Source organism: Lutra lutra, chromosome 1 (assembly GCF_902655055.1).
Source record: "Lutra lutra chromosome 1, mLutLut1.2, whole genome shotgun sequence".
Taxonomy (NCBI): Eukaryota; Metazoa; Chordata; class Mammalia; order Carnivora; family Mustelidae; genus Lutra; species Lutra lutra.
Genome location: NC_062278.1, coordinates 103,382,876 through 103,393,224, shown reverse-complemented (window position 1 = coordinate 103,393,224; position 10,349 = coordinate 103,382,876). Strand labels below are relative to the sequence as shown.

Below are 10,349 nucleotides of genomic sequence, written 5' to 3'. Positions count from 1 at the left end.
CCTGTCATGCTTTTATTTTAGTCAGCTTAAGGAGGCTAATTGTCTCAATGTCTCTTACAACCTGTTATTTATTTGAAAGTGCATTTGCAATAATGCATTAAATGGTATCCTGGTGACCTGAAAGAGTTAATGCACCTCCCCTTTTGCTGAACTTCTTCTACCTCGGAATCACTTAGGCACTTAGGGAATTTTATTCAGTGAATGTGAAATAATCATGTCTGACCCAGGTGCAGTGAGTATAAGCTTTTAAAACATGTTAGGACAGGGTTGTCTACTGACCTGTGACAAATATCAGAGAGTTAAGGAGTAACTGTGTTTTACAACAGTTGTAGTTGCCATCATGGAGTATTTAAAGTCAAATCAGAACCAAGGCTGGTGAGGAGCAAGCCAAATAGAAACAAGTAACAGGGGTCAAGGCAGGTTTAAACCCAATACACAAAATAAACTTTAAAAATGCAAACTGGTCGTGCTACTTCCCTGCTTAAAACCCTTCAGTGGTGGGGCGTCTGGGTGGCTCAGTGGGTTAAAGCCTCTGCCTTCAACTCAGGTCATGATCCCAGAGTCCTGGGATTGAGCCCCACATTGGGCTCTCTGCTCAGAGAGAGCCTGCTTCCTCCTCTCCCTCTGCCTGCTTCTCTGCCTACTTGTGATCTCTGTCAAATAAATAAATAAAAAATCTTAAAAAAAAAAAACACCCTTCAGTGGTTTCAGGATAAACTTTCAATTCCTCAGCGTGACATCAAGATCCTTCAGGAACTGGGTCTAGCCTGATTCTCTAGGCTCACTTCTTGTGTGTGTACCTGTTAGTTTGCTAGGGGTGCTGTAACAAAGCATCACAGGTTTGGTGGCTTAAACAAGAGACATTTATTTTCTCATAATTCCAGAGGCTGGAAGTTTAAGAATGAAGTAACAGCAAGGTTACTTTCTTCTGAGGCCTCTCTCCTTGGCTTGTAGATGGCTATGTCTTCTCTTTGTCTTTCCTTTGTCTATTCAAATTTCCTCTTCTTAGGAAGAAAGTTGTATTGGATGGAGGCCCACCTTAATGACCTCATTTAGACTTAACTATCTCTTTAAAGGCCTTATCCCTAAATACAGTCACATTCTGAGGTACTGGGGGTTAGAACTTCAACTTATGAATTTTGAGGGGGACACAATTCTGCCCATAATAACACCTATGCTCCAATCATACTAAACTTCTCTAGGCCTTGCTTGCTCTCACTTCTTGACTGTACATATGTGGGCCCTTTCTGCCAGTGCCTACTTGGCTGGAGTATTACCTTTGTCACTGATGGACTGGATCTAGAGAGCTGATTAAAATCATGCTCAACAAATATCAATCTGAATTGACAATTTTGGGGGCTTAAAAAAGGAAATGAAGTGGAAATGTTATTGATACTTTTTCTGGTTTTCCCCCCATTTCCACCTCTCTCCTCTTTAATGACACTTATCATTCCTGGTCCAATGGAGGCCACCCATTTGAGTCAACACATTAGAAAGGAAGCTATAAGAAGGTTAGGATCCATGTAGTCATAAAAGCTAATCTGGTCAATATGGTAGCCACTAGCTATATAATGTTACATGAATTTAAATAATTTAAAGTTAGATAAAGTTAAAAATTTAGTTCCTCATTGTACTAATTACATATCAAGAGCTTAGTAGCCACATGTGGCTAGTGGCTACTGTATGAACAGCGCAGATATAGTCCATTTCATTATTGCCGTAAGGTCTGTTGGACAGCTTTGTGAGACCCTAAAAGGCCAGCTTGGCCTGTGTTTGCTTCTTCTGCCTCTACCTTGACCCTTCTTTATTTAGCCTGAGGGCAATACCAGGTGTACTGAAGTAATAGTTTTGGTTTTCCTGAAGCAAATAAAACCGTGACCCCAGAATATACTTGTTTTACTCTGGTCCTTGGGTATGACTCACAGTCAATCTTCACACCCTAGTGCAACAGAATAAAACTCTTATTCTGTAAACAGAATAAACTCTTTAAACACCATTCTATTTATATCTATATCCAAAACTATAGATGTGCTGCGGCAAACATGGGATACAAGTGAAGGCTCTTACAGGTCTTCCAATTTTCTTTTATATTCTAAGACTAAGCTACAATCTACACTGTACAGTCACTAAATATTATTTCCTCTTTTTTCCTATTAACACCCAATCTTAGAGAAAAATGATATTTAGTATTATTAGTCATTTCTTCCTTAACATGGATATATCATATTACCTTGCCCTAGACTGTAGGATGAAATAGCACAGTAAATCTGGGATTAAGACATTTGATTCTCTCCCTACCAGTTAAGTGAGCCTGCGAACATATTCTGTCCCTTTGGAGTTTCTGTTTCCTGTGTTGTACATTGAGGACAATATGTCTACTCATACTGTTGTAAGAATTGATATAGGAGGGTGTATAACACCTACCACAGTATACATATACTAAACATTAGCTTTCTTTCATACTTTTTCTCTCTCACAATTTTTTGATTATGGCAAGAAGGTTTTTGGGGTGTGGCAGTACATTGGAAGAGAAGTAGAGTCTTTTCACAGAGTTCCTGACAAATATTCCCAGGACCAGCCCTATATTTTGTCTAATGATTCACTTGGGCCTGCGTAGAGGCACAAAAGGTGAAGCATTGTTTGACCTGGATTTCTTTTTCTGCATGTGGTATGGGTTTTTTATTATTTTTTTTATTTTTTTTAATTTTTTTTAAAGATTTTATTTATTTATTTGACAGAGAGAGATCACAAGTAGACAGAGAGGCAGGCAGAGAGAGAGAGAGAGAGAGAGAGGGAAGCAGGCTCCCTGCCGAGCAGAGAGCCCGATGCGGGACTCGATCCCAGGACCCTGAGATCATGACCCGAGCCGAAGGCAGCGGCTTAACCCACTGAGCCACCCAGGCGCCCCTGTGGTATGGGTTTTTTAAAATCTAATTTCTTTTTCAGTATTCTTTTCTTTTTTTTTTAAGATTTTATTTATTTATTTGACAGAACTCACAAGTAGGCAGAGAGAGAGAGGTGGAAGCAGGCTCCCTGCTGAGCAGAGAGCCCAATGCGGGGCTCCATGCCAGGACCCTGAAATCATGACCTGAGCCAAAGGCAGAGGCTTTAACCCACTGAGCCACCCAAGTGCCCCTCTTTTTCAGTATTTTAAGGCTCTTCATCTTGGACAGAAGCCTCACATAGTTTTAAAAGTGACTTCTGGAAGTTCTGGGAAAAGTTTCAGTGTGGCAGTTCATTATTTCTAGTGAGGATAAGCAGTGGATTTGACTCAGCAGCAGACTATATTCACTGGGATTAGCTATGCACCTTTGCCTCTGGGAGAAATCCATATTAGGTTGGCCCAGTGACCTCAATGTCGGGAGACTGACTATACTTTAGGGACATGGGATAACAGGACAAGGTGATGATTGACTACCAGTGTTTAGTGAAGATCTTAGTACTGGAGAGACAAGTTTATTTTTTAAATTATGTTTTTAATGGATTTTTATAATTCTAAATTACTAGAAAGCATCTCCAGAAGGAAAATTGTTGGAATGCAGACTTCTGATTCCAGCATGAAGAAGCTGATTCAGGATTTTAGCGTTTAAAGGAATGCTTTACTTTTGAGGAGAATATTCCTCTGGTATAAGAACAAAATTTGTTTTTTAAGAGATTCATCTGTTGTTGAAGGTCATCACTGACAAAAAGAATGTGGTTCTTAAGAGTTATAGATGTAAGACAAATAGTGCTGAAAATAGAAGTTCTTCATTTAATGACATAAAAACCTTCTCCAACTTTTTCCCCAAACTGAACTAAATGTAATTGGTTCTACCAAGTAAATTACTTTAACTGTGTTTTTCCATGATGTATTTTAAATTTGAGAAACATATGTGAGACTGTTGCTATTGAAAGAGATTTATATGCCGTTGTCTTATTTGTTTTTTCTGTGTAGCAACTTACTCCATAATTCAAGACATTTTAGATCTGAGCTTTCTGACCTTGTGAATAGCCATGATGTCTGGGGTTAAATTGGTTCCTGAAGAGTTGACTTAGTTGATAGGGTAATGTGACAGTATTTTTATGGACTTCACAGCATTTAACTTGTTATTTCTTTTATTCACTAAGAGAAATGAACCTTCCTTCCACTGCTCTTCTTTCTTTCCTTCCTTCCCTATCTCTTTCTCCCTTACTTCATTCCCTCCTTTTTCCTGATAGGCACAAGGAGTCTCTAGTTTTATTACCTCTATGCAATTTTAAATCTATGGAATCACTTAGACAGTATTTACTGAATATTCTAGGAGTACAATGTACACTAGGAGTACAATGGATGAAAAAGGTACATAAATCTCTGTCTTCATGGAGCTTACATTCTTTTTTTAAAAAATTTTTATTTATTTTTTAATTTCTTTACAGAATTCAGAATTTTCCAGAATTCATTGTTTATGCACCACACCTAGTGCTCCATGCAATATGTGCCCTTCTTAATACCCACCACCAGGCTCACCCAACCCCCCACCTCCCTCCACTCCAAAACCCTCAGTTTATTTCTCAGAGTCTGCAGTCTCTCATGGTTCATCTCTTCCTCCAATTTCCCCCAACTCCCTTCTCTTTTCCATCTCCCCATGTTCTTCGTGTTATTCCTTATGCTCCACAAGTAAGCAAAACCATATGATAATTGACTCTCTCTGCTTGACTTATTTCACTCAGCATAATCTCCTCCAGTCCCATCCACGTTGATGCAAATGTTGGGTATTCATCCTTTGTGATGGAGGCATAATAGTCCATTGTATATATGGACCACATCTTCTTTATCCATTCATCCGCTGAAGGGCATTTGGTTCTTTCCAGAGCTTGGCGACTGTGGCCATTGCTGCTGTGAACATTGGGGTACAGTTGGTCCTTCTTTTCACTCATCAGTATTTTTGGGGTAAATACCCAGTAGTGCAATTGCATCTTGAAATAATTTCCAGATCTGTTGGGGGTTATATGGAAGCATTTTGTGTCATAAAGTGTAAAGGAGAATTCAATATCTCTGATTTTCAGCACACATTAAGAAGCCAATTCCACCTACTTAATGAATTCCAGATGGCCCATTACCTAAAGTTTGGGACACTTGACCTTAAGATCACTGTTATATCAAATGCCTTCAATATCTTCGTCCTTAAATTTCCCATTTAAGTGAAACCCATCTCAACTTTTCTGGAGTTATAAGTCATTTATTAAAAGTGAAAATTGTTACTTTTATTTTTTTTTAAATTAACCTTGATGAGTTGTCCTGTTTCCCTATTTCTTCTGGAATGTTCATGAGACAAATGCCACCCAGAAACAAATGTATCTTATTAATTTAGATTCTGAAATTTGCATCCCTTTTACTCTGACAAACAATAGATGGCAACATGTTCTGCATCAAGATCACAGCCATTCTGTTTTTCTTATGCTTAACATATATTTGAATTCCTAAGCACGAACTGTCCAACTCTCGGACCATATGTTAACAAATTAGGTAGCAGGATTCAAAATACAAGCAGAAGAGAAAGCTCTCAGTGAGATCTATTTTACGTAAATCTAGCATTTATGAATGGGAAAAGCCCAAGAAGTTTAAAACAATTCAGTGGAAGTGAATAGTTCTTTTTGAATCTTCTCCACTATATCACTTTTTATCATAGTCTGCTGCACTATACCTTGCAATGCAAACTGAATAAACTTAGCTAGGAATACCCTCAAATGTTATCAGGAAAGAGGCTAATTTGTATGGAAACCCATTTTCATTTTTCATACTTGATTTTCCCTTTCCCTAAAAAAGTGAGACAAATTATCCTTTAAATTACATCAATTTGATTTCTGATGCTCTATTTAAATGATTTTCCTGAGTACAACTATCTTAAAGTTATATTTTTGAACATAGTGTAGGGACTCCAGATTTGATGGTCATATTCCCTTTCTTTTAAGATTGAGACCTCAAAGTGGTGTTTGATAGTACTTTATTCCTGGGAAGCTTCTATCTTAAGACAAGAAAAGCCCTTGTCCCCTTTTCCCTCATTTCTCTCCTTTCCCAAACTTTTATCTTCAAATATTTAATGAAATCTTAGTTTGTATAAAGCCAGGTCTTCAGGATGATATTCTTGGGAATGAGAATTAATAAAAGTAATATTATGATGTTAATTATAATCAGTAGATGCCATTTGGTGCCTATTTTTGCTGCATACCTTACATAGTTTATTCATGAACATGTTTCATAAACTCTGGCTTGGAACTCTAAAATTAGGAGCATAGTGTTTTGCTCATGTACAGTGGGTGCATTGTAAATGTTAAATAGATGTAGTCTCTACATACTGTTAATGAAAAACTCCTTTTATTGTTCCCCTTTTTGACCTCAAAGCTCTATTTTTGAGAGGTATATCAAGTGGGTCCAAGGAGGTGATTTGGTCCTAGCTTCAATAGGTATATTTTATGAAAATGCTGATTAGTTGAATTTTATGTCACCAGAAGACAGAAGCAGGGAGAAGGGCTTAAATTAAAAGAAGAGACACATGAGTTAAACAAAATGAAAGAATTGACTGTCAGTGTGATGAAAGATGGAATGAACTCCTTGAGGGGCTTGTGGTAATTCTTTCCTGAAAAAGTTTAAACAAATAATTGTCCATTTTTGTGACCAGAGATAATATAATAATGAAAGGGTCAATCTATCAGGAAGATATAATAATTATAAATATATATGCACCCAATATCAGAACACCTAAGTGTATAAAGTGAATATTGACAGAAACAAAGGGAGAAATAACAGTACAAAAATAGTAGAATTCAATACTTCACTTTCAATAATGAATAAAGCATCTAGGCAGAAGATCAATAAGGAAACAGAGGACTTCAATAACACCAAAGACTAAATGGCCCTAACAGACATACACAGAACATTGTACCCAATAGCATCACAATACACATTCTATTTAAATGAACATGAATCTTTCTCTAGGACAGATCACATTCCAGGTCAAAAAAAAGTCTTTAAAATGTTTTAAATTTGAGTATAGTTAATAAACAGTGTTACATTAGTTCAGGTGTACAATATACTGATTCAAAAATTCTCTATACTACTCAGTGTTCATAATTCCTTTTAACTCTTTCACCCATCCCACAACCTGTCTCTCCTCTGGTAACCATCACTTTGTTCTCTAAAGTTAAGAATCTGTTTTTTGGATTATCTCTTTTATCTTTCTTTGTTTTGTTCCTTAAGTTCTGCATATGAGTGAAATTATTTAGTATGTGTCTTTCTCTGATTCTTATTTCCTTAGCATTATACTCTCTAGATCCATCTCCATCCATGTTGTTACAAATGGCAAGATTTAGTATTTTTGATGGCTGAGTAATATTCCATTGTACATATATACTACTTGTTCATTATCCATTCATCTGTTGATGAACACTTGGGCTGCTTGCATAATTTGGCTATTGTAAATAATGCTGCAATAAACATAGGGTGCATATATCCCTATCAATTAGTGTTTTCACATTTTTTGGGTAAATACCCAATAGAATAACTGGATCATATGATAGATAGATTTTGAGGAACCTCCTTACTGTTCCACAGAGGCTGCACCAGTTTCCATTTCCACCAACAGTGCACAAGTGTCCCTTTTTCTCCACGTCCTCACCCAAATTTGTTGTTTTTTTGTGTGTGTTTTTGATTTTAGTCATTCTGACAGGTGTGAGTTGATATCTGATTGTAGTTTTGATTTGCATTTCCCTGATAATGAGTGATGTTGAGCATCTTTTTAGGTGTCTGTTGGTCATCTGTATGTCTTTGGAGAAATGTCTGTTCAAGTCTTCTGCCCATTTTAAATTGGATTATTTGGTTTTTGGTATTGAGTTACATAAGCTCTTTATATATTAGATACTAACCCTTTTTTGGATATGTCATTTGCAAAGATCTTCTCTCATTCAGTAGGTTGTCTTCTAGTTTTGTTGATTGTTTCCTTTTCTGTGCAGTTTTTATTTTGATGTAGTACCAAGAGTGTATCTTTGCTTTTATTTCCTTTGCCTCAGGAGACATATCTAGAAAAATGTTGCTATGGATGATGTCAGTGAAATTACTGCCTGGGCATTCTTATGGAATTTTCATGGTTTCAGGTCTCTTATTTAGGTCCTTAATCCATTTTGAGTTTAGAGTTTATTTTTGTGTATGGTGGAAGAAAGTGGTCCAGTTTCATTCTTTTGTGTGTTGCTGTCCAGTTTCTTAACACCATTTGTTGAAGAGACTGTCTCTTTTCCGTTGTATATTCTTACCTCCTTTGTTCTGGATTAATTCACTATAAAAGCATGGGTTTATTTCTGAGCTCTCTATTCTGTTTCATTGATTTATGTGTCTATTTAGTGCCAGTACCATACTGTTTTGACTACTATGGCTTTGTAGTAAATCCTTAAATCTGAGATTGTGATACCTCCAGTTTTGTTCTTTTTCTCCAAGGAGCGCTGGCTGGAAAACGAGAAAAAGTGTGCAGTGGTTTGGAAGCCGAAGCCAGATCTCGTCCCTGGTCCGAAGGGCCGCCCTCACGCACAACGACAACCACTTCAACTACGAGAAGACCCACAACTTTAAGTTGGCTGAAAGAGACACTCTCCTGTGGATAGAAGAGCGCTCTCTGAACTCATCTACCCTAACAACACCTGTGGCTAAGCTTCAACATCTGTAGGCTAATGAACTCCAGAGCCCCATCAACCTGGATAACTGTCCTTCCTTCCTTCCCCACTTTGCACAGTGATGACATTATGGTGGCCAGCTCGGTCCCCCTGGCTACAATTTGACCATCGATGAAGAGCTTAGTTCTCGCAGCCTCAGTTTCCTTATCTGTAGGATGGGAGTGGGGTCTTTGGCTAATGGGGGTCTTTTGTGACTCCATACAAATTTTTGCATTATTTGTTCTAGTTCTGTGAAAAATGCTCTTGGTGTTTTGATAAGTATTGCATCAAATCTTTAGATTGCTTTCGGTAGTAAAGATATTTTAACAATATTTTTTCTTCCATTCTATGAGCATGGCATATCTTCCCATTTGTTTGTGTCATCTTCAATTTCTTTCATCATTGTTTTATGGTGTTCATAGTACAAGTCTTTCACCTCCTTGGTTAAGTTTATTCCCAGGCATTTTATTATATTTGGTGCAATTGTAAATGGGATTGTTTTCTTTATTTCTCTTTTTGCTACTTATTAGTGTGTAAGAAATGCAACAGGTTTCTCTATATTGATTTTGTATCCTGTGACCTTACTGAATTCATTTATCAGTTCTAATAGTTTTTTGGTGAAGTCTTTAGACTTTTCAGTATATAGTATCATGTCATCTACAAATAGTAGGAGTTTTACTTCTTCCTTACCAGTTTGGATACCTGTTATTATTTGTTTTTCTTGTTTGATTGCTAATGGCTAGGACTTCCAGTACTATGTTGAATAAAAGTAGAAGGAAAGGACATCCTTGTCTTTTTCCTGATTAATGGAAAAGCTCTCACTTTTCCCCCATTGAGGGTGATGTTCACTGTGAGTTTTTCATATATGGCCTTTATTATGTTGAGGTATGTTCCCCTAACTCTACCTACTTTGTTGAGGGCTTTTATCATGAATGGATGTTGTACTTTGTCAGATTTGTTTTTTCTGCATCTATTGAAATGATCATATGATTTTAATCCTTTCTCTTGATGTGATGTATCATGTTGATTCATTTATGAATGTTGAACCACTCTTGTATCCCAGGAATAAATCCCATTTGATTGTGGTGAATGATTCTTTTAATATATTGTTGGATTTCGTTTGTTAATATTTTGTTGAGGATTTTTGCATGTGCGTTCTTCAGAGGTATTGGATCTAGTTCTCTCTCTCTCTCTTTTTTTTTTTTTTTGTAACATCTTTATCTGGTTTTGGTATCAAGGTAATATTGGCTCCAGAGAATAAATTTGGAAGCTTTCCTTCCTCTTCTATTTTTTGGAATAGTTTGAAAAGAATAGGTATTAACTCTTCTTTAAATATCTGATAGAATTAATCTGTGAAGCCATCTAGTCCTAGACTTTTGTTTCTTGAGAGTGTTTTGTTTACCAATTCAATTTCATTGCTGGTAATCAGTCTCTTTGAATTTTCTATTTCTTCCTCATTCAGTTTAAGGAGGTTATAAGGTTCTAGGTTGTCCTATTTGTTGACATATAATTTTTCATGATACTCTCTTATAATTCTTTGTATTTCTGTGGTGTTAGTTGTTATTTCCCCTCTTTTGTCTCTTCTTTTATTTGAGTCTTCTCTTTTACTTGATGAATCTGGCTAGAGGTTTATCAATTCTGTTGATCTTGTCAAAGAACAAACTCCTGGTTTCATTGATTTGTTCTATCAA

General features: G+C 36.7%; 1 long non-coding RNA gene across 1 annotated transcript; it reads left to right on the top strand.

Moving 5' to 3' along the window:
* Positions 1-319: 319 nt before the first annotated feature.
* On the top strand, positions 320-8,579 carry LOC125092977 (uncharacterized). Its single transcript, XR_007125122.1, has 3 exons — positions 320-331; positions 1,509-1,511; positions 8,502-8,579. It is a non-coding gene; the product is annotated as an uncharacterized LOC125092977 (long non-coding RNA).
* The last annotated feature ends 1,770 nt before the right edge of the window (positions 8,580-10,349 follow it).